The following is a 25,809-nucleotide window of genomic DNA, read 5'->3' on the forward strand; positions in this document are numbered from 1 at the left end:
TATTACCTAAAATGGGTCATTTGAAAGTCTGGGTTCACAGCTCCAATCCAGATGTGTTGAGACGTGGTTAAGAAAGAGTGTTTTGAATACTGATATTAACCTTTCTGGTTATAACATTTTTCGGCAAGACAGATCTTCCAAAGGTGGGGGAGTGGCAATCTTAACCAAGGATTACCTTCAGTGCTCGGTTGTCTCCACCAAGTCTGTCTCCAAACAATTTGATTTGCTGGTTTTAAGCATTCAACTTTCAAATAGCTTTTTGATGACTGTTGCTGGGTGTTATTGTCCTCCATCAGCACAGACCTGTACCCTACCTGCTCTAAGCTCTCTCCTGGCCCCTTACACTAAGTCTGAATTTTTCCAGCTAGGTGACCTAAACTGGGACATGCTTAAACCACCTCGCCAAGTGCTAAAGCAATGGGACTCCCTAAATCTTTCTCAGATTATTACCAATCCCACAAGGTATGACTCCAAACACCCAGAAAAGGCTGCTCGCCTCGATGTTATCCTCACAAATAATTCTGATATGTATAAGTGTGGTGTTTTCTGTAATGACCTTAGTGACCACTGTTTTACAGCCTGTGTTCGTAATGGCTACTCAGTGAAACGACCTGTCCTGATTTGTCATAGACACTTGCTAAAAACATTAAGGAGCAAGCCTTCCTTCATGAACTGGCCTCTGTAAATTGGTATAGAATCAGCTTGATCCCCCTCTGTCGAAGACGCTTGGACCTTCAGTGATATGTTTAACAAACACGCCCCCATAAAGAAAATGAGAATTAAAAACAGGTTCAGCCCCTGGTTCAACCGTGATCTTGCAGAGTTACTCCACCTCAAGAATTGCATTTGGTGAAAGGCTCGGCACACATATACTCAGGCTGACTGGCTCTCGTTCAGGCAAATGAGAAATAAGTGCACTCAAAGTTAGTTACTTTAAGGAGCAGTTCTCTCTCTGTGAGTCTAACCCCAAGAAGTTCTGGAAAAAGGTTAAAGACCTGGAGAATAAACCCTCCTCCTCACAGCTGCCAATGTCCCTTAAAGTTGATGATGTGGTTGTTACTGACAAGAAGCACATGGCTGAACTTTTTAATCACTTCTTCATTAAGTCAAGATTCCTATTTGACTCAGCCATGCCTCCTTGCCTCCATCTAACATTTCCTCATCTCCCACCCGTTCTAATGTGACTAGCCCCAATGCTCATCCCTCTTTTTCCCCAGCCCCGCTTCAAAGTTTCTCCCTGCAGGTGGTCACTGAGTCCGAGGTGCCAAAGGAACTCCTTGAACTTGACCCCAAAAATACCTTTTCTTCTTTAAGGTTGCTGTCCCTATAATCGCCAAGCATATTTCTGACCTTTTTAAACTGTCTCTCCTATCTGGGGAGGTTCTTATTGCTTGGAAGGCAGCCACGGTACATCCTTTATTTAAAGGGGAGATCAAGCTGATCCTAACTCATATAGGCTGGATGTGATACAGCCTGGATTCGAACCAGGGACTGTAGTGACCCCTCTTGCACTGACATGCAGAGCCTTAGACCACTGCGCCACTCAGGAAGTGTCACTGCAACCTTAAAGGTCCTCAATGATGTCACCATTGCCCTTGATTCTAAGCAATGTTGTGCTGCTATTTTTATTGACTTGGCCAAAGCTTTTGATGGAATGGTAGACCATTCCATGGGCCGGCTAAGGAGTATTGGTGTCTCTGAGGGGTCTACGCTCTTCTCAATTTACATCAACAACATAGCTCAGGCAGTACAAAGCTCTTTCATCAATATATATGCAGATGATACAGTCTTATACTCAGCTGTTCACTCCCCGGACTTTGTGTTAAACGCTCTTTAACAAAGCTTTCTTAGTGTTCAACAAACTTTCTCTGCCCTTAACCCTTAACCTTGTTCTGAACACCTCCAAAACAAAGGTCATGTGGTTTGGTAAGACGAATGCCCCTCTCCCCACAGGTGTGATTACTACCTCTGAGGGTTTAGAGCTTGAGGTAGTCACCTCATACAAGTACTTGGGAATATGGCTAGATGGTACATTATCCTTCTCTCAGCACATATCAAAGCTGCAGGCTAAAGTTAAATCTAGACTTTGTTTCATCTAAGGTAATCCCTTCTCCTTCACCCCGGCTAGATGTTCTTTACCATTCGGCCATCAGATTTGCCACCAATACTCCCTTATAGGACACATCACTGCACTCTATACTCCTCTGTAAACTGGACATCTCTGTATAGCCGTCGCAAGGCCCACTGGTTGATGCTTATTTATAAAACCCTTTTTGGCTTCACTCCCCCCTACCTGAGATATCTACCGCAGCCCTCATCCTCCACATACAACACCCGTTCTGCCAATCACATTTGTTAAAGGTTCCCAAAGCACACACATCCCTGGGTCGCTCGTCATATCAGTTCGCTGCAGCTAGCTACTGGAACGAACACTCAAACTGGACAGTTTGATCTCAATCTCTTCATTCAAAGACTCAATCATGGACACTCTTACTGACAGTTGTGGCTGCTTTGCGTGATGTATTGTTGTCTCTACCTTCTTGCCCTTTGTTTTGTGCTGCAACCATGTTGTGCTGCTGCCATGTTGTGTTGCTAACATGCTGTGTTGTCATGTGTTGCTGCCATGCTATGTTGTTGTCTTAGGTCTCACTTTATGTAGTGTTGTGTTGTCTCTCTTGTCATGATGTGTGTTTTTTCATATATTTTAATTTAATTTATTTTTATTTTGAATCCCAGCCCCCGTCCCCGCAGGAGGCCTTTTGACTTTTGGTAGGCCGTCGTTGTAAATAGTAATTTGTTCTTAACTGGCTTACCTAGTTAAACAAAGGTAAAATAAATTAAAAGGCATTGGCTCAGGTTTTCTGGGCCTCTACGTTTTCTGTTGGATACGTTTCTGAATGTCTTTCTTTTTTTTCTTTTCTTTTCTTTTTCCTTCTTCATCAAACCATTTGTCATTGTTGTCAATTTTCTTAGATTGTCTGCTTGACATTTTTAGATTTGATAGGGAAGCTCAGAGGTCAAATATACTATTTAGGTTTTCTAAAGTTTACACATTCACCATTACAGTGAAACATTTTATCCAGGAAATTGTCTAGAAGGGATTGAATTTGTTGTTGCCGAATAGTTTTTGGTAGATTTACACCCTACTTTCTCTCTGTCTCTCTCTCTCTCGCTCTCTCTCTCTCTCTCTCTCTCTCTCAATTCAATTCAAGGGGCTTTATTGGCATGGGAAACATGTGTTAACATTGCCAAAGCAAGTGAGGTAGATAATATACTCTCTCTCTCTCTCTCTCTCTTTCCCTCTCTCTGTATCTACTGACAGATGCCATTTCTTAAAATACCCATAACTTTTTTATTAGATGCTTTGTCCAGCATGCAGATAATTGGCCTGAATATTTGTGTGGCTCTCATAGTGCAGAGCCCAGCATAGCTCTGATTACTTCTGACAGGGACAACAGCAGTTCAGACTGCCAAATAGAGGCCTTCTGAGAACCTCATCCACTATCTACAACATGCACGCTTGGAGCGAGAGACATAGAAGGAGGGGAGAGAGAAAGATAGACTGAGAGAAAAAGAAAGAAAAACACAGGGCGAGAGAGTAAAAGAGCGATGGAGAGAGGGAGAGACAGACAGAGAGAAAGAGAGAGCAAGGGGGGGGGGGCATTTGGAGGGTTTCAGACCCGAAGCTCTGGGATCCCTCATAAAGCTCCCAGTCTATGTGGGACTGTGTGATCTATACGTATGGCATACCACTATGTGGCTGTGCTGGTGAGCTGAATGGTATGTGTGCATCTGTTGAAGAGAGGACTGTTGTTGACTACGGTTGCCTGTTTTGTTTATCTGTGGTTTTGAACTGGGGGTTAAAGAAGACATGTAGACTGTACTTAGACTGAGAGTAGACTATAGTACTCCAGCGGAGTAACTGTTGTGTTGTAATGACGTGAGAGCTGTCGTTCTGTAGCAGAGTGACTGTTGTGTTGTAGTGGCGTGAGGGCTGTCGTTCTGTAGCAGAATGACTGTTGTGTTGTAGTGAGGTGAGGGCTGTCGTTCTGTAGCAGAGTGACTGTTGTGTTGTAGTGAGGTGAGGGCTGTAGTACTGTGGCAGAGTGACTGTTGTGTTGTAGTGAGGTGAGGGCTGTAGAACTGTTGCAGAGTGACTGTTGTGTTGTAGTGATGTGAGGGCTGTAGTACTGTAGCATAGTGACTGTTGTGTTGAGGTGAGGTGAGGGCTGTAGAACTGTAGCAGAGTGACTGTTGTGTTGTAGTGGCGTGAGGGCTGTAGTACTGTAGCAGAGTGACTGTTGTGTTGTAGTGGCGTGAGGGCTGTAGTACTGTAGCAGAGTGACTGTTGTGTTGTAGTGGCGTGAGGGCTGTCGTTCTGTAGCAGAGTGACTGTTGTGTTGTGGTGAGGTGAGGGCTGTAGTACTGTAGCAGAGTGACTGTTGTGTTGTAGTGAGTGAGGGCTGTAGTACTGTAGCAGAGTGACTGTTGTGTTGTAGTGAGGTGAGGGCTGTCGTTCTGTAGCATAGTGACTGTTGTGTTGTTGTGAGGTGAGGGCTGTCGTTCTGTAGCAGAGTGACTGTTGTGTTGTAGTGAAGTGAGGGCTGTAATACTTAAGCAGAGTAACTGTTGTGTTGTAGTGACGTGAGGGCTGTAGTACTGTAGCAGAGTGACTGTTGTGTTGTAGTGGCGTGAGGGCTGTCGTTCTGTAGCAGAGTGACTGTTCTGTTGAAGTGGTGTGCGGGCTGTAGTACTGTAGCAGAGTGACTGTTGTGTTGTAGTGAGGTGAGGGCTGTAGTACTGTAGCAGAGTAACTGTTGTGTTGTAGTGACGTGAGGGCTGTCATTCTGTAGCAGTTTGACTGTTGTGTTGTAGTGGCGTGAGGGCTGTCATTCTGTAGCAGAGTGACTCTTTTGTTGTGTTGGAGTGAGGGCTGTCGTTCTGTAGCAGAGTGACTGTTGTGTTGTAGTGATGTGAGGGCTGTCGTTCTGTAGCAGAGTGACTGTTGTGTTGTAGTGATGTGAGGGCTGTTGTTCTGTAGCAGAGTGACAATTGTGTTGTAGTGGTGTGAGGGCTGTAGGACTGTAGCAGAGTGACTGTTGTGTTGTAGTGAGGTGAGGGCTGTAGTACTGTAGCAGAGTGACTGTTGTGTTGAAGTGGTGTGAAGGCTGTCGTTCTGTAGCAGAGTGACTGTTGTGTTGTAGTGATGTGAGGGCTGTCGTTCTGTAGCAGAGTGCCTGTTGTGTTGTAGTGATGTGAGGGCTGTCGTTCTGTAGTGGAGTGACTATTGTGTTGTAGTGGTGTGAGGGCTGTAGGACTGTAGCAGAGCGAATGTTGTTCTGTAGTGGTGTGAGGGCCGTCGTTCTGTAGCAGAGTGACTGTTGTGTTGTAGTGACGTGAGGGCTGTAGTACTGTAGCAGAGTGTCTGTTGTATTGTAGTGACGTGAGGGCTGTAGTACTGTAGCAGAGTGACTGTTGTGTTGAAGTGGTGTGAGGGCTGTAGTACTGTAGCAGAGTGACTGTTGTGTTGTAGTGAGGTGAGGGCTGTAGTACTGTAGCAGAGTGACTGTTGTGTTGTAGTGACGCGAGGGCTGTCATTCTGTAGCAGAGTGACTCTTGTGTTGTAGTGATGTGAGGGCTGTCGTTCTGTAGCAGAGTGACTGGTGTGTTGTAGTGATGTGAGGGCTGTTGTTCTGTAGCAGAGTAACAATTGTGTTGTAGTGGTGTGAGGGCTGTAGGACTGTAGTAGAGTGACTGTTGTGTTGTAGTGAGGTGAGGGCTGTAGTACTGTAGCAGAGTGACTGTTGTGTTGAAGTGGTGTGAGGGCTGTCATTCTGTAGCAGTTTGACTGTTGTGTTGTAGTGGCGTGAGGGCTGTCATTCTGTAGTAGAGTGACTCTTGTGTTGAAGTGGAGTGAGGGCTGTCGTTCTGTAGCAGAGTGACTGTTGTGTTGTAGTGATGTGAGGGCTGTCGTTCTGTAGCAGAGTGACGGTTGTGTTGTAGTGATGTGAGGGCTGTCGTTCTGTAGCAGAGTGACTGTTGTGTTGTAGTGATGTGAGGGCTGTCGTTCTGTAGTGGAGTGACTATTGTGTTGTAGTGGTGTGAAGGCTGTAGGACTGTAGCAGAGCGACTGTTGTTCTGTAGTGGTGTGAGGGCCGTCGTTCTGTAGCAGAGTGACTGTTCTGTTGTAGTGGCGTGAGGGCTGTCGTTCTGTAGCAGATTGACTGTTGTGTTGTAGTGGCGTGAGGGCTGTCGTTATGTAGCAGAGTGACTGTTGTGTTGTAGTGATGTGAGGGCTGTAGTACTGTAGCAGAGTGACTGTTGTGTTGTAGTGATGTGAGGGCTGTAGTACTGTAGCAGAGTGACTGTTGTGTTGTAGTGGTGTGAGGGCTGTAGTACTGTAGCAGAGTGACTGTTGTGTTGTAGTGGTGTGAGGGCTGTAGTACTGTAGCAGAGTGACTGTTGTGTTGTAGTGAGGGGAGGGCTGTAGTACTGTAGCAGAGTGACTGTTGTGTTGTAGTGAGGTGAGGGCTGTAGTACTGTAGCAGAGTGACTGTTGTGTTGTAGTGTTGTCAGGGCTGTAGTACTGTAGCAGAGTGACTGTTGTTCTGTAGTGGTGTGAGGGCTGTCGTTCTGTTGCAGAGTGACTGTTGTGTTGTAGTGGCGTCGAGGGCTGTAGTACTGTAGTAGAGTGACTGTTGTGTTGTAGTGACGTGAGGGCTGTAATACTGTAGCAGAGTGTCTGTTGTATTGTAGTGACGTGAGGGCTGTAGTACTGTAGCAGAGTGACTGTTGTGTTGTAGTGGCATGAGGGCTGTCGTTCTGTAGCAGAGTGACTGTTGTGTTGTGTTGGCGTGAGGGCTGTTTGTACTGTAGCAGAGTGACTGTTGTGTTATAATTGTGTGAGGGCTGTAGTACTTTGGCGTGAGGGCTGTTTGTACTGTAGCAGAGTGACTGTTTTGTTGTAGTGACGTGAGGGCTGTAGTACTGTAGCAGAGTGTCTGTTGTATTGTAGTGACGTGAGGGCTGTAGTACTCTAGCAGAGTGACTGTTGTGTTGTAGTGGTGTGAGGGCTGTCGTTCAGTAGCATTAGTGACTGTTGTGTTGTAGTGGCGTGAGGGCTGTCGTTCTGTAGCAGAGTGACTGTTGTGTTGTGTTGGCGTGAGGGCTGTTTGTACTGTAGCAGAGTGACTGTTGTGTTATAATTGTGTGAGGGCTGTAGTACTTTGGCGTGAGGGCTGTTTGTACTGTAGCAGAGTGACTGTTGTGTTATAGTTGTGTGAGGGCTGTAGTACTTTGGTGTGAGGGCTGTAGTTCTTCAGCTGTCCCCATAGAGGTTCCCCTTGCAGCCATCCCACGAGCCCTCACGTTACTAGAACATATACAACAGCCCTTGTGGGTTCCATGTAGAATCCGCTGTAGAAAGGGATCTACATGGAACCCAAAAGGGTTCTATCTGGAACCCAAAAGTGTTCTTCAAATTGTTATCCTGTGGGGAAGAACCCTTTTAAGTTTTACGTTCGTGCACCTTTTTTTCTGTTTGTAGCTCCCTTTAGGGTCTACCTGTTCTAGTGACTTGTGGCTTGAATGACGTAAGGGCTATAGTACTTAAGCAAACCGTAGTACTCCAGTGGTATACAGTTTGTATATGTTGTAATGTTTACAGTGACACGAGGGTTGTTGTATATGTTCTAGTGACGTGAGGGCTCTTGGGAGGGCTGCAAGGGGAACCACCAGTAAATTAGAGTTCAGGCACATCCCCAGACGCCTTGGCCAGGGTCTTGAAAAGTTGGCTGCTTCCCCCCATTTTTTAATCTCCACTTTTCCGCCACATTCCTGTTCTTCCCCTCTCTCTCTTCTCTGTCTCCTTCACTCCTGCATCTTGCTCCAGATGTGGCATTGTTTGGATCTATTAGTTTTTGACTGCGGCCTGCAGAAATGCAGTTCTGATGTCACACTCTATTTAAAGGGAAAGGCCATGTGAACTTGGTGGAAGACTACTGGGAAATGTGTGCCAAACTTTAAATCTTTATAGGTTATGTCTGTTTGTGTCTGCTGACTGCTGTTATGGCACGGGAGAGACGGGACTATGTGTCATGGACATGTGACAGCATTCAGTTCCCCCCAGTGTTGAGTGATAGGTCGTTTGAAAGGCTTCCGATGAATAGAGGGTACTGTGTCTTTCAGCCCAATTGTATTTCTGATTCTAGATCATGTGTGACAACAACTATAGGAGTTACATAATGCATGTTTTTAGAAATTACGTTGACAGTAGCATATACAGTGCATTCGGAAAGTATTCCCATTGACATTGCATGTCAGAGCAAAAACCAAGCCATGAGGTCAAACTAATTGTCCGTAGAGCTCAAAGACAGGATTTTTGTCAAGGCACAGATCTGGGGAAGGGTACCAAAACATATCTGCAGCATTAAAGGTCCACAAGAACACAGTGACCTCCATTATTCTTAAATGGAGGAAGTTTGGAACCACTAAGACTCTTTCTAGAGCTGGCCGCCCGCCCAAACTGAGCAATCAGGGAGGTGACCAAGAACCCAATGTTCACTCTGACAGAGCTCCAGAGGTCTTCTGTGGAGGACAACCATTGCAGCACTCCACCAATCAGGCTTTTATGGTAGTGTAGACAGATGAAAGCCACTCCTCAGTAAAAGGCACACGACAGCCCGCTTTGAGTTTGCATAAAGGCACCTAAAGGACTCTCAGACCATGATAAACAAGAATCCCTGGTATGATGAAATCAAGATTTAACTCTTTGGCCTGAATGCCAACCATCACGTCTGAAGGAAACCTGGCACCATCCCTACGGTGAAGCATGGTGCTAGCAGCATCATTCTGTGGGAATATTTTTCAGTGGCAGGGACTGGGAGACTAGTCAGGATCGAGAGAAAGATGAACGGAGAAAAGTACAGAGAGATACTTAAGGAAACCCTGCTCCAGAGAGATCAGGACCTCAGACTGGGCCGAAGGTTCACCTTCCAACAGGACAAGAACCCTAAGCACACAGCCAAGACAACGCAGGAGTACCTTCGGGACAAGTCTCTGAATGTCCTTGAGTTGCCCAGCCAGAGCCCGGACTTGAACCCAATCAGACATCTCTGGAGAGACCTGAAAATAGCTGTGCAGCAACGTTCCCCATCCAACCTGAGAGAGTTTGAAAAGTTCTGCAGAGAAGAAACGTAAAAACTCCCCAAATACAGGTGTGCCAAGCTTGTAGCAACATACCCAAGAAGACTGTAGGCTGTAATCGCTGCCAAATGTGCTTCAACAAAGTACTGAGTAAAGGGTATGAATACTTATGTAAATTGCATATTTCTAAAAACCTGTTTTTGCTTCGTCATTATGGGGTATTGTGTGTATATTGATGAGGGGAAAAAACGATTGAATCCATTTTAGAATAAGACTGTAACAAAATGTGGAAAAAGTCAAAGGGTCTGAATACTTTCCCGAATGCACTGTACAAGCCAATGATGTCATTGACGTTGAGATACCAAGTCAGGTCTCTGAGTGTCTCTGAGTTAAGCTTCAAAGCTGATGGCATCTCTCGCTGCATCTTTGTTTGTAAAAACCACACTATCATTCTGAATGTTGCTATATTATGAACTACTGTGCCTATTTTCTGTGTATGTACCTGTTATCCAACAAGAGTCAACAATTCAAAAATGTATAGAAAAAGGAGTTGGCAAGGCAGCACAAACAGACCTAAGACCAGGCTAACTGCTCTAAGCACAGTGATACAGAGACAATTTCATCTAAATGGATTTTATTTTACCTTTATTTAACTCGGCAAGTCAGTTAAGAACAACTTCTTATTTTCAATGACGGCCTAGGAACAGTGGGTTAACTGCCTTGTTCAGGGGCAGAACGACAGATTTTTACCTTGTCATCTTGGGGATTTGATCTTGCAACCTTTCAGTTACTAGTCCAACGATCTAACCACTAGGCTACCTGACGCAGATCACGGAACCTCAAACCTTAACACAAATCTTCCATTGATATGAAGGCCTGATTTACAGTACCAGAGATATTTCATTAATGTACAATATGCCTACCGGCTCAAGTTGGGCTTTGGCTCGAGTCCATGCAGAGATGTGATCATAGTGTAATTGATAGTAAGTTGATACTGCAGTAACCACAGTGTAGTTCAATGGTTTGAGAAGTGCCCTGTGCCCATTTTTTATGGGAAAGGATGGCATTGGCAGAGCATGGCAGAGGGCACTGTTTCTCATGATCGAGAGTAGTCACATGCTCCCTGCCCTGCTAACCCTGGCTCTCTGCTGTAATTGGTCCTGTCAGTCACTGAGTCTGGCACCTCATGCCACTGTGGAATGGGATAATGAAGCTCCCTCAGTATGTGTACTGTGTGTGTGTGTGCGTGTGTGTGTGTGTGTGTGTGTGTGTGTGTGTGTGTGTGTGTGTGTGTGTGTGTGTGTGCGTGTGTGTGTGTGCGTGCGTGCACATGTCGTGTGTGTGTGTGTGTGTGTGTGTGTGTGTGTGTGTGTGTGTGTGTGTGTGTGTGTGTGTGTGTGTGTGTGTGTGTGTGTGTGTGTGTGTGTGTGTGTGTGTGTGTGTGTGTGTGTGTGTGTGCGTGTGCGTGCGTGTGCGTGCGCGTGTGTGTACATGTCGACTACTCTGTGTGTATGTGCATGCATTCATGTCTAACTGTGTGTGTCTGTCTCTGTGTTTGTCTGTCTGTCTCTGAAGAATGCATGATGTTAAATGTTAATGACTCGCACGTTCAATATTTAGGCTATAACAATCTCATTGAATCTGTTTTCCATAGGAATTGATTGTTTCCCCTCCTTAGGGAATTAACACTTGAAAAATGGCAGCAGAGGGGTACGTGTCCCCCCCCCCCCTCTCACTTCCTCTATGATGACTGAGCTGATTGTGCCTCTTTATTGAGCCTGTCTACACAGCAGAGGTCCCAGCTAACAGCAGCAGCAGCTGACTATCAGGCCCCTAGATAGCTGTCAGATTCCCCATGGGAATGTTCCCTTCAACACTGTTTGTGCTTCAAACACACATGTTCTTTCTGGGTCTGTCCTTGTACACCCTCGTCAAACATCCATGAGGGCCATAATGGCTTCAGTTCGGTTGGCCGAAGAATCCCTCACCGAAGTCCAAAATGAACAGAAACGTCACAAAATGTCATCATAATATATGCACAAACTCTTCAGAAACTGTTTCGGCTGGGAAGCGTGCAGCTGTTTTAAGGTGACAACCCCTGTGTGATGTTTACCAGAAAGGGAGTCTCTCTCTCTCTTTCCATTGTTCCTTCTCTTTTCCCCAGTTTGGAGTGAATGAAGTTAGTGAAGTGAGGGCAGGGAGTTATGGGCATGTTTCCATTCAGACATTGACATGTTTGAGTATACTCACACATCCATAAAGCAGGGGAAAGCCTTACCCCTGAAAACACACACACACACACAACCCCCACCCCCCACCCACTGCTTCACCCCACACACCCATAAAGCTGTGTACCTGTGAAATATAGTAATCAGCTGGCTGCTGTTTGTTTGGCCTCTCCCTGACCCTGCTCCCTCAAGGTTCTGCCTACTGCTGTTGCAGCCACATCCATACAGGGCTCACAGCCTTCCACCACAGCTTGTTTTTAACGAGCATTGTTGCTCTAAGACACTCAGTTTTGATGGTTTTAAAAGGGCAGCCCATTTTATGATCCCCTGGGTTTGAATGTAAAAGTGTCAGTCTAAGAAAACAGGGGTTTGGATGTTTTAAAAGCATTGGAATCGATCATCGCTGTGGAATAAGGGTGAACTGAGTTGAGGCTGTGAGGTGATCTCTCAGGTGTTCAAGGCTGTTTTTGAACAGACGTTTGTGTTGTGTTGTAGTCATCTAAAGAGCTGCATTCAAGACATACTAGTGTTTCTTGGTCTGGAACAAAAATACTGTGTTCCAGCAGCGCAGCAGCTTAAAGATAATTTGGGTGTTGCTGTTTTATGTGTGATGTATTTGTTTGACTGCAGATGTGTGTTTGGACCCAGACAAGCTGCATGTGTCCCTCTCTCAGAAACAGAAACACAAAGTGTCTTGGATGCTGTACAGATCAACGCCCCTGGGGTCAACATCAAAGGCACACACACACACACACACACACACACACACACACACACACACACACAGATCCCCCACCCACCTTTCCAAACATACTCTTTGACTGGCCTCGTCCAGCACTGCGCCCTTTTCTCCTTTCTCCTCCCCTGGCCAAATCTTCCACATGACCAAAGCATAACAGTGTCGTCTCGAGGGACAGATGGTCAAACACGTCTAGGTGATCAGTGCTTCCGCTCCCAATTCTGTTTATGAGGAGATGTATATTACACAGCACACATCCCTGGGGGGGGAGTGTATAAACCCCACACCCAGCCCAGAGCTGGCACGGCCAAACATTCACAGGCTCAGTGTGAGGGGGAGGAGGGAGGGAATGTGGGGGAGGGTGGAGGGTGGAGGGGTGAGATCACCCATCTGAGAGGGATCCTCACTGCCACATACTCATAGACCCCCCCCTCCTTAACGCACCCATAAAGCCAGGGGAAAGCTGTGTACCTGTGAAATATAGTAATCAGCTGGCTGCTGTTTGTTTGGCCTCTCCCTGACCCTGCTCCCTCAAGGTTCTGCCTACTGCTGTTGCAGCCACATCCATACAGGGCTCACAGCCTTCCACCACAGCTTGTTTTTCACAAGCATTGTTGCTCTAAGACACTCAGCTTTGAGGGTTTTATAAGCGCAGGCCGTTCTATGATCCCCGGGTTTGAACGTAAAAGTGTCAGTCTAAGAAAACAGGGGTTTACAGATCAACGCCCCTGTGGTCAACATCAAAGGCTCACACACACACACACACACATGAACACACACTGATCCCAACCCACCCACCTTCCCACATACACTCATTGACTGGCCCCTTTTCTGCTCTCTCCTCCTAACAGTGTCGTCTCGAGGGCCAGATGGTCAAACACATCTAGGTGATCAGTGTTTCGTGCTCCACATTCTGTTTATGAGGAGATGTATATTACACAGCACACATCCCTGAGGGGGGAGTGTATAAACCCCACACCCAGCCCAGAGCTGGCACGGCCAAACATTCACAGGCTCAGTGTGAGGGGGAGGGTGGGTGCGGCGCATTCACACACACACACACACACACACACTTTTGAATGCGTTGTGAGCACAACTGATCACATATACACTATAGACACACAACCATACACAGGTAGGCTGATAGTCACACACATACACAAACACACACACACAGAATATACAGAATACAAAGATTACGCATCATTCATTAAACAGAATACTTTACACACTATTTATTCATTCATAAATGCGGGGAGCAAACATTGCCAGGCGTCCTGATTGATCGGTCTTTGACCTGGGTGCCAAATTCACAAACTCTGTGTGCAGCCTACTTCATATGGCAGTGCCAGTCATTTCATTTCACCAGTCATTAGTTTTTTTCACAGGACCTCATATGGGTTTTAATGGGTTTTATAGTAAAGACATGTAATTTAACTGTAAAAATGTATTACCTTTTAATGTGGCATGAACACAACCAGTCATGATGTTTCCATCTGATTGTCAAACAAATCACTTCAAAAAGTAGGTTACCTTCGCACGTTCGTCCAAAATCACCCCAGCATCCGAACAATGGTCAGAACAAGCATTTCGCTACACTCGCATTAACATCTGCTAACCATGTGTATGTGACAAATAAAATTTGATTTGATTTGATATGATTTGCACCCGCCAACTTTCCTTCAATAGGTGAGGGAGCGAAACATTTTATTTTAAAAAATGTCATCATTTCTCAATCTAAGTTTGTACCAACAGATGTAGCCTATTGAATATCATTGTAGAATAGGCCGATGCATAAAATGCATCCTCCAATTGCAACGTCTGCTTATTCCCACACATTGTCTCAAGAACATTTTCAATGTTTTATACCCTCAAACACCAAGTTAGGCATATCCCATTTAAAAAATAAGCCATTATCACTGTCAATTGTGTATGATAATTATGAATGTTTTACCAGGGAAACCTCCAAACTGCATCTCCAATCATTTGATCCCAATCAGTTTCATGGGAAGATGCATTTAGATCTTCTCGAATGACTGTTTCCTGAGCCAATTAGAGCAGATTGTGTTAACAAACTATTAGACTTTCTTGTATGGAAGTGTGCATGCGGCGAATGTGTGCCTGTGTGTACGTGTTATGTGTGAGTCTATGTGTTGGAGTATCAGTGCATGCATGTGTCAGTGTGTGGGTAGAGTCCAGTGTGGGTGCATAGAGTCCAAAATAGTTAATGCAGGGTCAGTGCAGATAGTCCAGGTAGCTATTTGGTTAACTATTTAGCAGTCTTATGGCTTGGGGGTAGAAGCTCTTCGGGAGCCTTTTGGTCCCAGACCTAGCCATTTGTGTCTGCCTGGTATAGAGGTCCTGGATGGCAGGGAGTTCGAGCCCAGTGACGTACCAGGCTAAATACACTACTCTCTGTAGCGCCTTGCACTCGGATGCCGAGCAGTTGCCTCACCAAGTGGTGATGCAACCAGTCAAGATGCTTTCAATGGTGCAGCTGTAGAACTTAAAGTATATATCCTGCCTAGTGGCAGGTGTTGTTGAGTTTTGGCTGCATGCAGGACTGTGGCAGTCACAAAATGTCTTTAGCCGGTGAATGTCAAGCAAATAACTGTCGATCTCACGGTAATTGACCGTTAATTAACATAATCACATTTAGCATCTCCTGGCTAATAAATCCATGTGATATAGGCTACACCTTCACAATAAATCCATTGTTAATTTTAGACAGGTCTAAAGTGGCATGATATGAAGAAAATGTAGTCTATTTCAGAAGAACAGAATAGCACACTAAGTTGTCTTTATGTTAGGTCCTGATGTGGCTATGCCAAATAGCGGTGGGCTACACTAGTTTCTTTAGCAGACAAAACTTGCCTATAATTCCATGGCATTTCTTTATATTATTTTATAGTATGAAGAATACAATAGAACAACGCTGAATAAAATGTAAATATTCTCTACAAACGATTTGAGGGAGCTCACACTTGCGGCTATTCTGTGTTGAGCAGTTAACAAAGAAATAGGTACCCCTATATGCTTAATTTAGAGTTCAAAATCAAATCAAATCAAATTTTATTTGTCACATACACATGGTTAGCAGATGTTAATGCGAGTGTAGCGAAATGCTTGTGCTTCTAGTTCCGACAATGCAGTAATAACGAGCAAGTAATCTAACTAACAATTCCAAAAAAAACTACTGTCATACACAGTGTAAGGGGATAAAGAATATGTACATAAGGATATATGAATGAGTGATGGTACAGAGCAGCATAGGCAAGATACAGTAGATGATATCGAGTACAGTATATACATATGAGATAAGTATGTAAACCAAGTGGCATAGTTAAAGTGGCTAGTGATACATGTATTACATAAGGATGCAGTCGATGATATAGAGTACAGTATCAACGTATGCATATGAGATGAACAATGTAGGGTAAGTAACATTATATAAGGTAGCATTGTTTAAAGTGGCTAGTGATATATTTACATCATTTCCCATCAATTCCCATGATTAAAGTGGCTGGAGTAGAGTCAGTGTCATTGACAGTGTGTTGGCAGTAGCCACTCAATGTTAGTGGTGGCTGTTTAACAGTCTGATGGCCTTGAGATAGAAGCTGTTTTTCAGTCTCTCGGTCCCAGCTTTGATGCACCTGTACTGACCTCGCCTTCTGGATGGCAGCGGGGTGAACAGGCAGTGGCTCGGGTGGTTGATGTCCTTGATGATCTTTATGGCCTTCCTGTAGCATCGGGTGGTGTAGGTGTCCTGGAGGGCAGGTAGTTTGCCCCGGTGATGCGTTGTGCAGACCTCACTACCCTCTGGAGAGCCTTACGGTTGAGGGTGGTGCAGTTGCCATACCAGGCGGTGATACAGCCCGCCAGGATGCTCTCGATTGTGCATCTGTAGAAGTTTGTGAGTGCTTTTGGTGACAAGCCGAATTTCTTCAGCCTCCTGAGGTTGAAGAGGCGCTGCTGCGCCTTCCTCACGATGCTGTCTGTGTGAGTGGACCAATTCAGTTTGTCTGTGATGTGTATGCCGAGGAACTTAAAACTTGCTACCCTCTCCACTACTGTTCCATCGATGTGGATGGGGGTGTTCCCTCTGCTGTTTCCTGAAGTCCACAATCATCTCCTTAGTTTTGTTGACGTTGAGTGTGAGGTTATTTTCCTGACACCACACTCCGAGGGCCCTCACCTCCTCCCTGTAGGCCGTCTCGTCGTTGTTGGTGATCAAGCCTACCACTGTTGTGTCGTCCGCAAACTTGATGATTGAGTTGGAGGCGTGCATGGCCACGCAGTCGTGGGTGAACAGGGAGTACAGGAGAGGGCTCAGAACGCACCCTTGTGGGGCCCCAGTGTTGAGGATCAGCGGGAGGAGATGTTGTTGCCTACCCTCACCACCTGGGGCGGCCCGTCAGGAAGTCCAGTACCCAGTTGCACAGGGCGGGGTCGAGACCCAGGGTCTCGAGCTTGATGACGAGCTTGGAGGGTACTATGGTGTTGAATGCCGAGCTGTAGTCGATGAACAGCATTCTCACATAGGTATTCCTCTTGTCCAGATGGGTTAGGGCAGTGTGCAGTGTGGTTGAGATTGCATCGTCTGTGGACCTATTTGGGCGGTAAGCAAATTGGAGTGGGTCAAGGGTGTCAGGTAGGGTGGAGGTGATATGGTCCTTGACTAGTCTCTCAAAGCACTTCATGATGACGGATGTGAGTGCTACGGGGCGGTAGTCGTTTAGCTCAGTTACCTTAGCTTTCTTGGGAACAGGAACAATGGTGGCCCTCTTGAAGCATGTGGGAACAGCAGACTGGTATAGGGATTGATTGAATATGTCCGTAAACACACCGGCCAGCTGGTCTGCGCATGCTCTGAGGGCGCGGCTGGGGATGCCGTCTGGGCCTGCAGCCTTGCGAGGGTTAACACGTTTAAATGTCTTACTCACTTCGGCTGCAGTGAAGGAGAGACCGCATGTTTCCGTTGCAGGCCGTGTCAGTGGCACTGTATTGTCCTCAAAGCGGGCAAAAAACTGTAACTTTAGTTGTTCTACAAACAGCTATATGTTTTGATTTGAAATACATTGTAAAGCTGCATGATAAGATTCTAAAAATGATTTGAAAGAAGTTGCTTGAAAGGCATGAGCTGTTTTTTTTTTGTTTTTTTTTTGCGCAGGCTGTACACACTCCAATAGTCTCTCATTCACAATTTGACAAGCACTTGATAATGCCTCGAATTTCATGGCGGCATCCCCTTTGTGGCCGTAATGCACCCTAAAAAAAGCCATGCCTTTTGCGGCCCGGAGTGCTGCCTGTTGTGCCCTCCTCCCTGAGTGTGCTGCGCAAACGGAAGCCCTCTCACTCATATGGCTCTCCGTCACGTCATCAGGTCTTTCTCACAGGCTACAAGTGAAGACTGACACATTGGGGACGCAACTGCGCGCGTCCTTATCCAATTCCGAGCTGCATATTGGAAGAACTGTCGACATGTACTTTTCGTCAGCCAACAAGTTGAGTAGGTCTAACGAACAGCAAAAGCACTAGCCTATGTCAATCTAAACAAAAAATAAGTTAACATTTATATTAATAAATAGTTAACAAATATTATTTTAATAAAGGCTTTAGATTTATGGCAGCATAATGCAGCATATTATTATAGAATAATATGTGATCATTGCTACAAAAGTCAACCTATTCTATTCTATGCAAGAAATAAATATTCCAAACATAGTCTGGGACATTTGTGGGATGCGATAGATCACAAGTTAATACAACCACTAGCATAAAAACACCTTTTTTATGCATTGTTGCTGACTCAACAAATCAGAACATTTAGCTTAAAATGTTGATAAACTAGGCTATTTATTCACATTATAAGCACAGCAATGTGCACATGGTAGAAGACTATAAGCGCAAATGTTCCATTAACGGAAAACACCAATATCAAAAGTTGCCACAAATGCAATTATTTACCTAATGCTTTTATTATAAAGGTGCATTTTTATGGTGAAAATGATCTTCCCCCAACTTGAAACTCACGCGCTGTTTATGTATTCCAGTTAGGTTCTACATCCCTTGTAGAGCGGATTAATGTGCTTAATTTTCAGAAGTTATTTGGACACTTTAGTTGTGATACAAACCTTATTAAAACATATAGGCCTATGGGCTAGGCTACATGAGGTGTGCTACTATGATTTGAAAAAGTTGCAAAAAAAGGCATTGTGTCTTATGCTGGGCATCATTCACAAGTGATAGGCTAATATTGTCACCCATCAGAATTTTCTTGATTTAATCTTGTCTTTACATATACAGGACCATTATCATGCACCTGTCTCGAAACAGGCACAGCAGAAAAAAATACATGTCATGCACTTAATGTCACGTTCGTCGTATGAATCGGACCAAGGCGCAGCGTTGTATACGTACATTCTTTATATTATAAGAATGAACACTGAACAAACTAACAAAAATAACAAAACGACACTTGAAGCTATACAAATGAATGCTGATGACAGGCAACTACACATAGACATGAACCCACAAACACCAAAGGGAAATGGCTACCTAAATATAATCCCCAATCAGAGACAACGATAAACAGCTGCCTCTGATTGGGAACCATATCAGGCCACCATAAACATACAAATACCTAGACCTATAAAACCCTAGACATACAAAAACCCTAGACAATACAAAACCCCTAGACAATATAAAACCCCTAGACAATACAAAAACTAGCGTATCCACCCTAGTCACACCCTGGCCTAACCAAAATATAAAGAAAACAGAGATATCTCAGGTCAGGGCGTGACACTTAAATAGCAAATGGAGGACGCTTTTCCCCATGGCTTATTTCATGCCAGCCAGGTAGGCTATACACCTGTTGTAAATATAAGCAGTGTGCTTAATATTAGGAAAGTTGAGAAATAAATATAGTAGGCCGAGCCTATAGAAAGCTGATGGGATCCTCGTCTTTTTATTAGTGGCCATCACGTTTTATCCCGCAATTGCACAGCCTATAGAAATGTTGCGCAACATAAGCTTATGGGCTCTCATGAAGTGTTTGATTAGATTTTCTATTACATTTGCATTGATGTCAGAGTGATTAGAGGGACAATCGAGGACTGAGTACCAGGCAGTTAGCAAGTTTGGTAGGCTACTAATGACAAGGAGCAGCATAAGAGCTTGGCTAAACAGTGACTAATCAGTCATGTGGAATTTGATTGCCTCCATGACTCGTGAACGCCGGTGTGGCGGTAATAAGGTCACCGCAACAGCCCTAGCTGCATGATACATTTTTTTTTACTATTCAGCTTCAGATAAGAAATGCCTGAGGATGTGTTTTTGGTGTAAGGTATACTATGCTACAGTATATGCTATTATATTTGGTTGTATTATGAGAAATCAAATGAATCATTGTGTGATCTTGCGAGACATTTCTGTCGATGCACGTCTCGGTCAAATAAATTATCAATATTTATATATTTTATTTGGAAGGACAAGGAGGTACTGTAGGGTGGACCAGGCCCCCTAAGCAGCCCATAACACCAGAACTGCCTGCCAGTCTATCCTCTCCTCTCTATCCAAACGTGGTACAGTACTGTAGAGTGATGTGGGTGATTTCATCTGGGACGGAGGGAGAGAGGGAGGAAGGGAGAGAAGGATGGAGAGGATGGGGAGAGAGGGAGAGAGCGAGAGAGCGATAAAGGGGAGGGAGATAGATGAGTGGGGAGAAGAGTGAGTGTGTGTGTGAGAGAGAGAGGAAAGAGAGTTAGAGAGAGAGAGAGGAGAGAGAGAGGGGGAGAGAGAGAGAGACAGGGAGGGAGGGAGATCGAGAGAGTGAGAGAGAGAGTTAGAGAGGGAGAGAGAGAAGGAGGGAGAGAGAGAGTTAGAGAGAGAGGGGGGGAGGGAGATCGAGAGAGTGAGAGTGAGAGTTAGAGGGAGAGAGAGGGAGATAGAGAGGGAGGAAGATTGAGAGAGTGAGAGAGAGAGTTAGAGAGAGAGAGAGGGGGGGAGAGAGAGAGAGAGAGAGAGAGAGAGAGAGAGAGAGGGAGAGAGTTCGAGAGAGGGAGAAGAGTTAGAGAGAGAGAGAGAGAGAGAGAGAGAGAGAGAGAGAGAGGGAGAGAGAGAGAGAGAGAGTTAGAGAGAGGGAGAGAGAGAGAGAGAGAGAGAGAGAGAGAGAGAGAGAGAGAGAGAGAGTTAGAGAGAGAGAGAGAGAGGGAGAGAGAGAGAGAGAGAGAGAGAGAGAGAGAGAGAGAGGGAGAGAGAGAGAGAGAGAGAGAGAGAGAGAGAGAGAGAGAGAGAGAGAGAGAGAGAGAGAGAGAGAGAGAGAGAGAGAGAGAGAGAGAGAGAGAGAAAAAAAACAGATGTCAGAAACACAAATATAAATTCACCCTGAACAACACCTTAATTGAACACACAAAAAATTACACCTACCTTGGTCTGACCATATCTGCATCGGGGAACTTTAATATGGCAGTGAATGCACTCATACAAAAAGCCTGCAGAGCAATGTATGCAATAAAAATGAAATTATTCAAAATCAACATCCCAATTAAAATTTGTACTAAAATATTTGACAGTGTAATCCTACCAATAGCTCTTTATGGAAGTGAGGTTTGGGGGCCACTCAATAAACTGGACTTTAAAATGTGGGACAAACATCCAATTGAAGCCCTACATGCAGAATTCTGTGGGAAAATCCGACAAGTCCAGAGAAATGCACCAACTAATGCATGTAGGGCAGAATTGGGCCGTTTTCCAGTAATAATGAAAATTACAGAAAAGATCATTAACATTTTGGCTACATCTAAATTCAAGTCCAAATTCAAGTCTGCAATTTAAAGCACTTCAAACCCAAGAGCTGAGCCCAGAAACGAGCCCTCTCAGTCAGCTGGTGTTGGACCCCACCAACCAAGCTGACACCAGCACTGCTTCAAAATAAAAAATTCCAATAAGCAAAATCATGAACCAATCAAAGGAATCATATTTACAACATTGGAAAAACGAAACAAAATCCCAAAGCCGAGTAAATTGCTATCTGACCCTAAACAGAGAATATGAATTGGCTGATTATCTCTACTCTGTCAGAGATACGAAGCAGAGACAGAGTGCAGGCTGAGTGACCACCGATTGGCAATAGAAACCGGCAGACATAAAAAGACATGGCTACCCAAAGAGGAGCGTGTAAGTGGTCACTGCATGACAGGGGAGGTAGAGACAGAGATGCACTTTCTCCTTTACTGTGATAAATATTCCTCACAAAGAGATTCATTATTCACGGAAATGACTACATTTATTCCAAATGTTTACAAATTGAACCCGGAGGGAGGGAGGGAGGGAGGGAGGGAGGGACAAATGGAAAGACTCCAGGTGTGTCCCATCTGAGTGTGCTGTCCTGTAGTTCTACCAGCCAGAAAGAGAAGATAGTGCATCTGTTTGGATTATTTATCTGAGAGATTATATAGCTATTTCCCCTATGGTGGGCATGCTAAATGTTGCAGGGCCATTTAGTTTTCATCGACAGCAGAAATAGTTTCAAATAGTTTCAAACCAGAGAAGGAAGCAAGCAGCCTGGATGATGAGCAACAGACCCTAAAGCAGAGCGCTGGATTAACTGTTTCTAGTAATCATTGTCATTACTATAATGGGATCACATTTACGTAAGGCTCAAAGCACTTAATATTGTATGGTAGTAAGTCATCACAATCAAAACCAATATGTGCCTGATATTTTTTGGCTTGCATGAATATGGTTTGTTTGTTTGTTTTGAGCTCTTTACTGTGACCTTTGGGACATATTTCTCACAAACAACCATGGTATGTGTGTCTCCCCGTGCGCATACCTGCATACCTGTGTGTGTGTACATGTGTGTGAGAACCACTATTAATGCCTCCTCTCCTGCCCTCCTGTCCTCTCTCTGTCATCTCTACATAGGACAGTGCATGGCGACTCCTGTACCCCTGCCCTTTAGCATTCAGCCTCCGTGCAGCGGTGTACGTCTCATTTCCGTTGCTGCATGTAGCTCTAAACGGCCAAGGATATGAGAAGAAAGAGATATGTTATGTGAACCATGTGTGACTCCCGACGCAGATGGAATGAAGGGCAAAAAATAGGGGAGCTCAAAGGATGCTGCGCCCCTCCGCCTTTCCATCACTCCATTCCTCCATCTCTCCTTACCTTCAGCTATACATCTCTCCATTCCTTCATCACTCCATTCCTCCATCTCTCCTTACCTTCAGCTATACATCTCTCCATTCCTTCATCACTCCATTCCACCATCTCTCCTTACCTTCAGCTATACATCTCTCCATTCCTTCATCACTCCATTCCACCATCTCTCCAATCCTCCATCACTCCATCACTCCTTACCTTCAGCTATACATCTCTCCATTACTCCATCACTCCTTACCTTCAGCTATACATCTCTCCATTACTCCATCACTCCTTACCTTCAGCTATACATCTCTCCATTACTCCATCACTCCTTACCTTCAGCTATGCATCTCTTTCAGGCTGAAGCTGAAATGCCTGTTACCTAGATGCTAACTGGCGATCTATAATTAATAATAATTTGATGGGTGCTTATACGCATGTGTGAAATGGAAATGTGTTGTTTTTGCATATCCCAACTCCCCCTGAGACACCTTTGGAGAACTGTTCTGATCATTGAGTCCTACTGCTTAAATACAGATAACTGTCAAAATAAATTAAATGAGGGATACAAAGTATACCGAAAGGGTGTGTGTGTGTGTGTGAGATTCTTATGGGAGATTCTGGAGCGTGCCTGAGACAGTGTTTTCGACCACCATCAACAAACACCAAATGATGGAATTTCTCATGGAAGTTCCAGACACTTGAATCAATGCCAAGGCACATTGAAGATGTTCTGGCAGCTCGTGGTGGCCCAACGCCCTATTAAGACACTATGTTGGTGTTGACTTCATTTTGGCAGTTACAGTACCTGTAGATAGACACACATTTGTCCCGTGGTTCAGTAGGTCGAGGTTGGCCCTTGCAACGCCAGGGTTGTGGGTTCAATTCCCACGGGGGACCAGCACAAAGATGTATGAAAATGTATGTACTCACTAGTGTAAGTTGCTCTGGATAAGAGTGTCTACTAGACTAAAATGTGAATGTGATATAGATAAGGTGTTGATCTCTATTTGGCTTTACTTACTCTCTTTAGGTCACACAGAAACCCAGTTGCGCTCTCTTTTCTTTAGGGCCCAGTGTTATGATATTGGGACGCAACGTACTTTCGTAGGAGTAGCCTATACAGTATCTCTACTTGCACACTCATCTTCTGCACATTTATCACTCCAGTGTTTAATTGCTATATTGTAATTATTTAGCCACTATGGCCTATTCATTGCCTTATACCTCCCTTATCCTACCTCATTTGCACACACTGTATATATACTTTTTCTATTGTATTATTGACTATGTTTGTGATTCCATATGTACCTCTGTGCTGTTGTTTGTGTCACACTGCTTTGTTTTTATCTTGGCCAGGTTGCAGTTGTAAATGAGAACATGTTCTCAACTGGCCTACCTGGTTAAATAAAGGTGAAATAAGAAAAATTCAAACAGCAAAAAAGAGTAGCCTATACAGTGATGAGTCTTCACACATGACGATGAAATCCATGCTGGTTAACGCTCTCTGACTTGTTATTCAGTCTTCCGTTGGGATTCATTCCAACACTTTCCCGATGTTCATACAAATCATATTCACAGTAAATGTTGCTAATGTCATTTACAATCAAGTACAATCACCACAATAGCAGTGCACAGGTCATGTATCTGCATTTGAAGAGTTTGGTCAATTTGTTTTTATTGTTTAAAGAACTTGTGAAGAGATTGGTGTGTTTTTTCACTATCTAATCAATGACAGACATGTATTTGTTTAAACTCTATCACTCGATGGTTTCATTTCAGATGAGACAAATAATCATGGTTTTTTTTGCAAAATGCTATATATCTGCCTCACTATCGGAGAAATGAGTAGTACAGCTAGGTTTTACACAGTCAATTGTAACACATAACTACATTTTAAACTGTACAAATGATACATTTGTGACAACAATATTTCCAAATAATATTACAAAAATGAATCAATACAGTAATATGAGATCTGTATGTAAAACATTTACATTTGACATGTTAGTCATTGATCAGATGCTTTTATCCAGAGCGACTTACAGTTAGTGCTTTCATCTTAAGATAGCTAGGTGAGACAACCACATATCACAGTCAAATGCAGTATATGAACATTCCATTCAACCTAAACAATGGATATATGTGACTCACCACCTGGATTCGGTCTTATGTAGCAAAATGTGAAATTTTGTTTTTTACATTGGATAAAAGTAGAGTCTCAAAGCTACAAAATGGTATATCATACACTACAGTTGAGGAACAATGGCAAAGTAATTCTGCTTTGAAAGTTGATCAACTTGTAAACTTACTTTTGAGAAAATCGCCATTGAATGTTTTGGTATCTAGTGAAGAGCTCTTCTTTGTCGACACCCATTCAGCGTCGTTCACACCCTCTTAAGCTTTATCCCCACCCATCTCGTTTCGCTCTCGGAGTGCACACTCACGCTCTGGCCGATGATTTTTTTAACCTCTGGATAACATAAAAACAGCCTAACCAGTTTGGCTGGCAAAAATTTCATTACGCTTTTCTGCAGACGTTTACTGACACCGGCCATATTCAATGGGTGTTGTACACACATCACGTAACGTTAGCTAACGAGCCAGCCAGCTAACGCTAGCTAGGTAAACAACAATGAACAAAGTGCCAACAATGAACAAAGTGCCAGCAATGCCTAACAATGCCTAACATTAGGCTCTAACTAGAAAAGCAAACAACTCTGGGAAACAAATAATAACGTCAAAAAGGGATTCGGCCAGCTAATGTTAGCTAGCTAACAGTACAGTTTAGCTTAGGACATATAGCTAGCCAGCTAGGTAAACAACGTTTAAGATCACACACGTCACGTAATGTTAGCACGTCACGTAAAGCTAACGAGCCAGCCATCTAACATGAGCTAGTTTTGCAAATCAAACACATTTTAATACACACCAAAAATCTATGAATAAAACATCTGAGAACAGTAATATTTTACGCACACATGAAGGTACCCAGAAGCAATCATTTCTGGTGAAAAAACACATAAAAAATTGGTGCATTTCGAGTTTTGGAAATAAATTCTTCATTTGTTTGAATCCAGGCCTTGCTGCTTTCATACAGGAATGACATAGATATAGGTCTTTTAGAGAGGATTGACTCCAAATTTGACTTTTACATTATTAGCTCACACCATACTATTTTAGTAGCTTCCCTTCTACATTCCCTCATATTGTCTGATATGAGTAGCAGATAGATAGATCGACCAGACCAGATCGCAGCCAGCCGGATATGTTATCACAGATGATAAGGGGAGCGTCTCCCCTACCCTTTCCTCCCAGTGAGTGAGCATGGGCCCGCAACGGGAATGCCCTTTTTAGGCCGTCTGCATTGGACCCTAGTTGTGTTTGTCTAGCCCTGGGATGGCCCTCCCGTTCCATGTTAACACAGTATTAAATCATAACCATGTCCACAACATTATTATAACCTTGTTGATCCTGGCCATACTATTGTTCCAACTCATCCAAATCCCGCAGAGTTACGAGAGATATGCTATGCATTCCATAAAACAC

The 25,809-nt window shown here is 44.2% G+C and overlaps 1 protein-coding gene across 4 annotated transcripts in view; it reads left to right on the forward strand.

Annotated features, from left to right (window-relative positions):
- The window catches only part of LOC112252542, a 159,620-nt gene that overhangs the window by 72,520 nt on the left and 61,291 nt on the right, over window positions 1–25,809 (forward strand). For 2 of the 4 annotated variants that reach the window (XR_006083608.1, XR_002953856.2), the window contains one exon: window positions 22,042–22,838. The exons of the other annotated variants lie outside the window; for them this stretch is intronic. The gene's annotated coding sequence lies outside the window, so the exon portion shown is untranslated. Of the gene's footprint in view, window positions 1–22,041; window positions 22,839–25,809 lie in introns of those variants that run through there. 4 annotated transcript variants of the gene reach the window in all.

Source organism: Oncorhynchus tshawytscha, linkage group LG06, assembly GCF_018296145.1.
Source record: "Oncorhynchus tshawytscha isolate Ot180627B linkage group LG06, Otsh_v2.0, whole genome shotgun sequence".
NCBI classification, from domain to species: domain Eukaryota; kingdom Metazoa; phylum Chordata; class Actinopteri; order Salmoniformes; family Salmonidae; genus Oncorhynchus; species Oncorhynchus tshawytscha.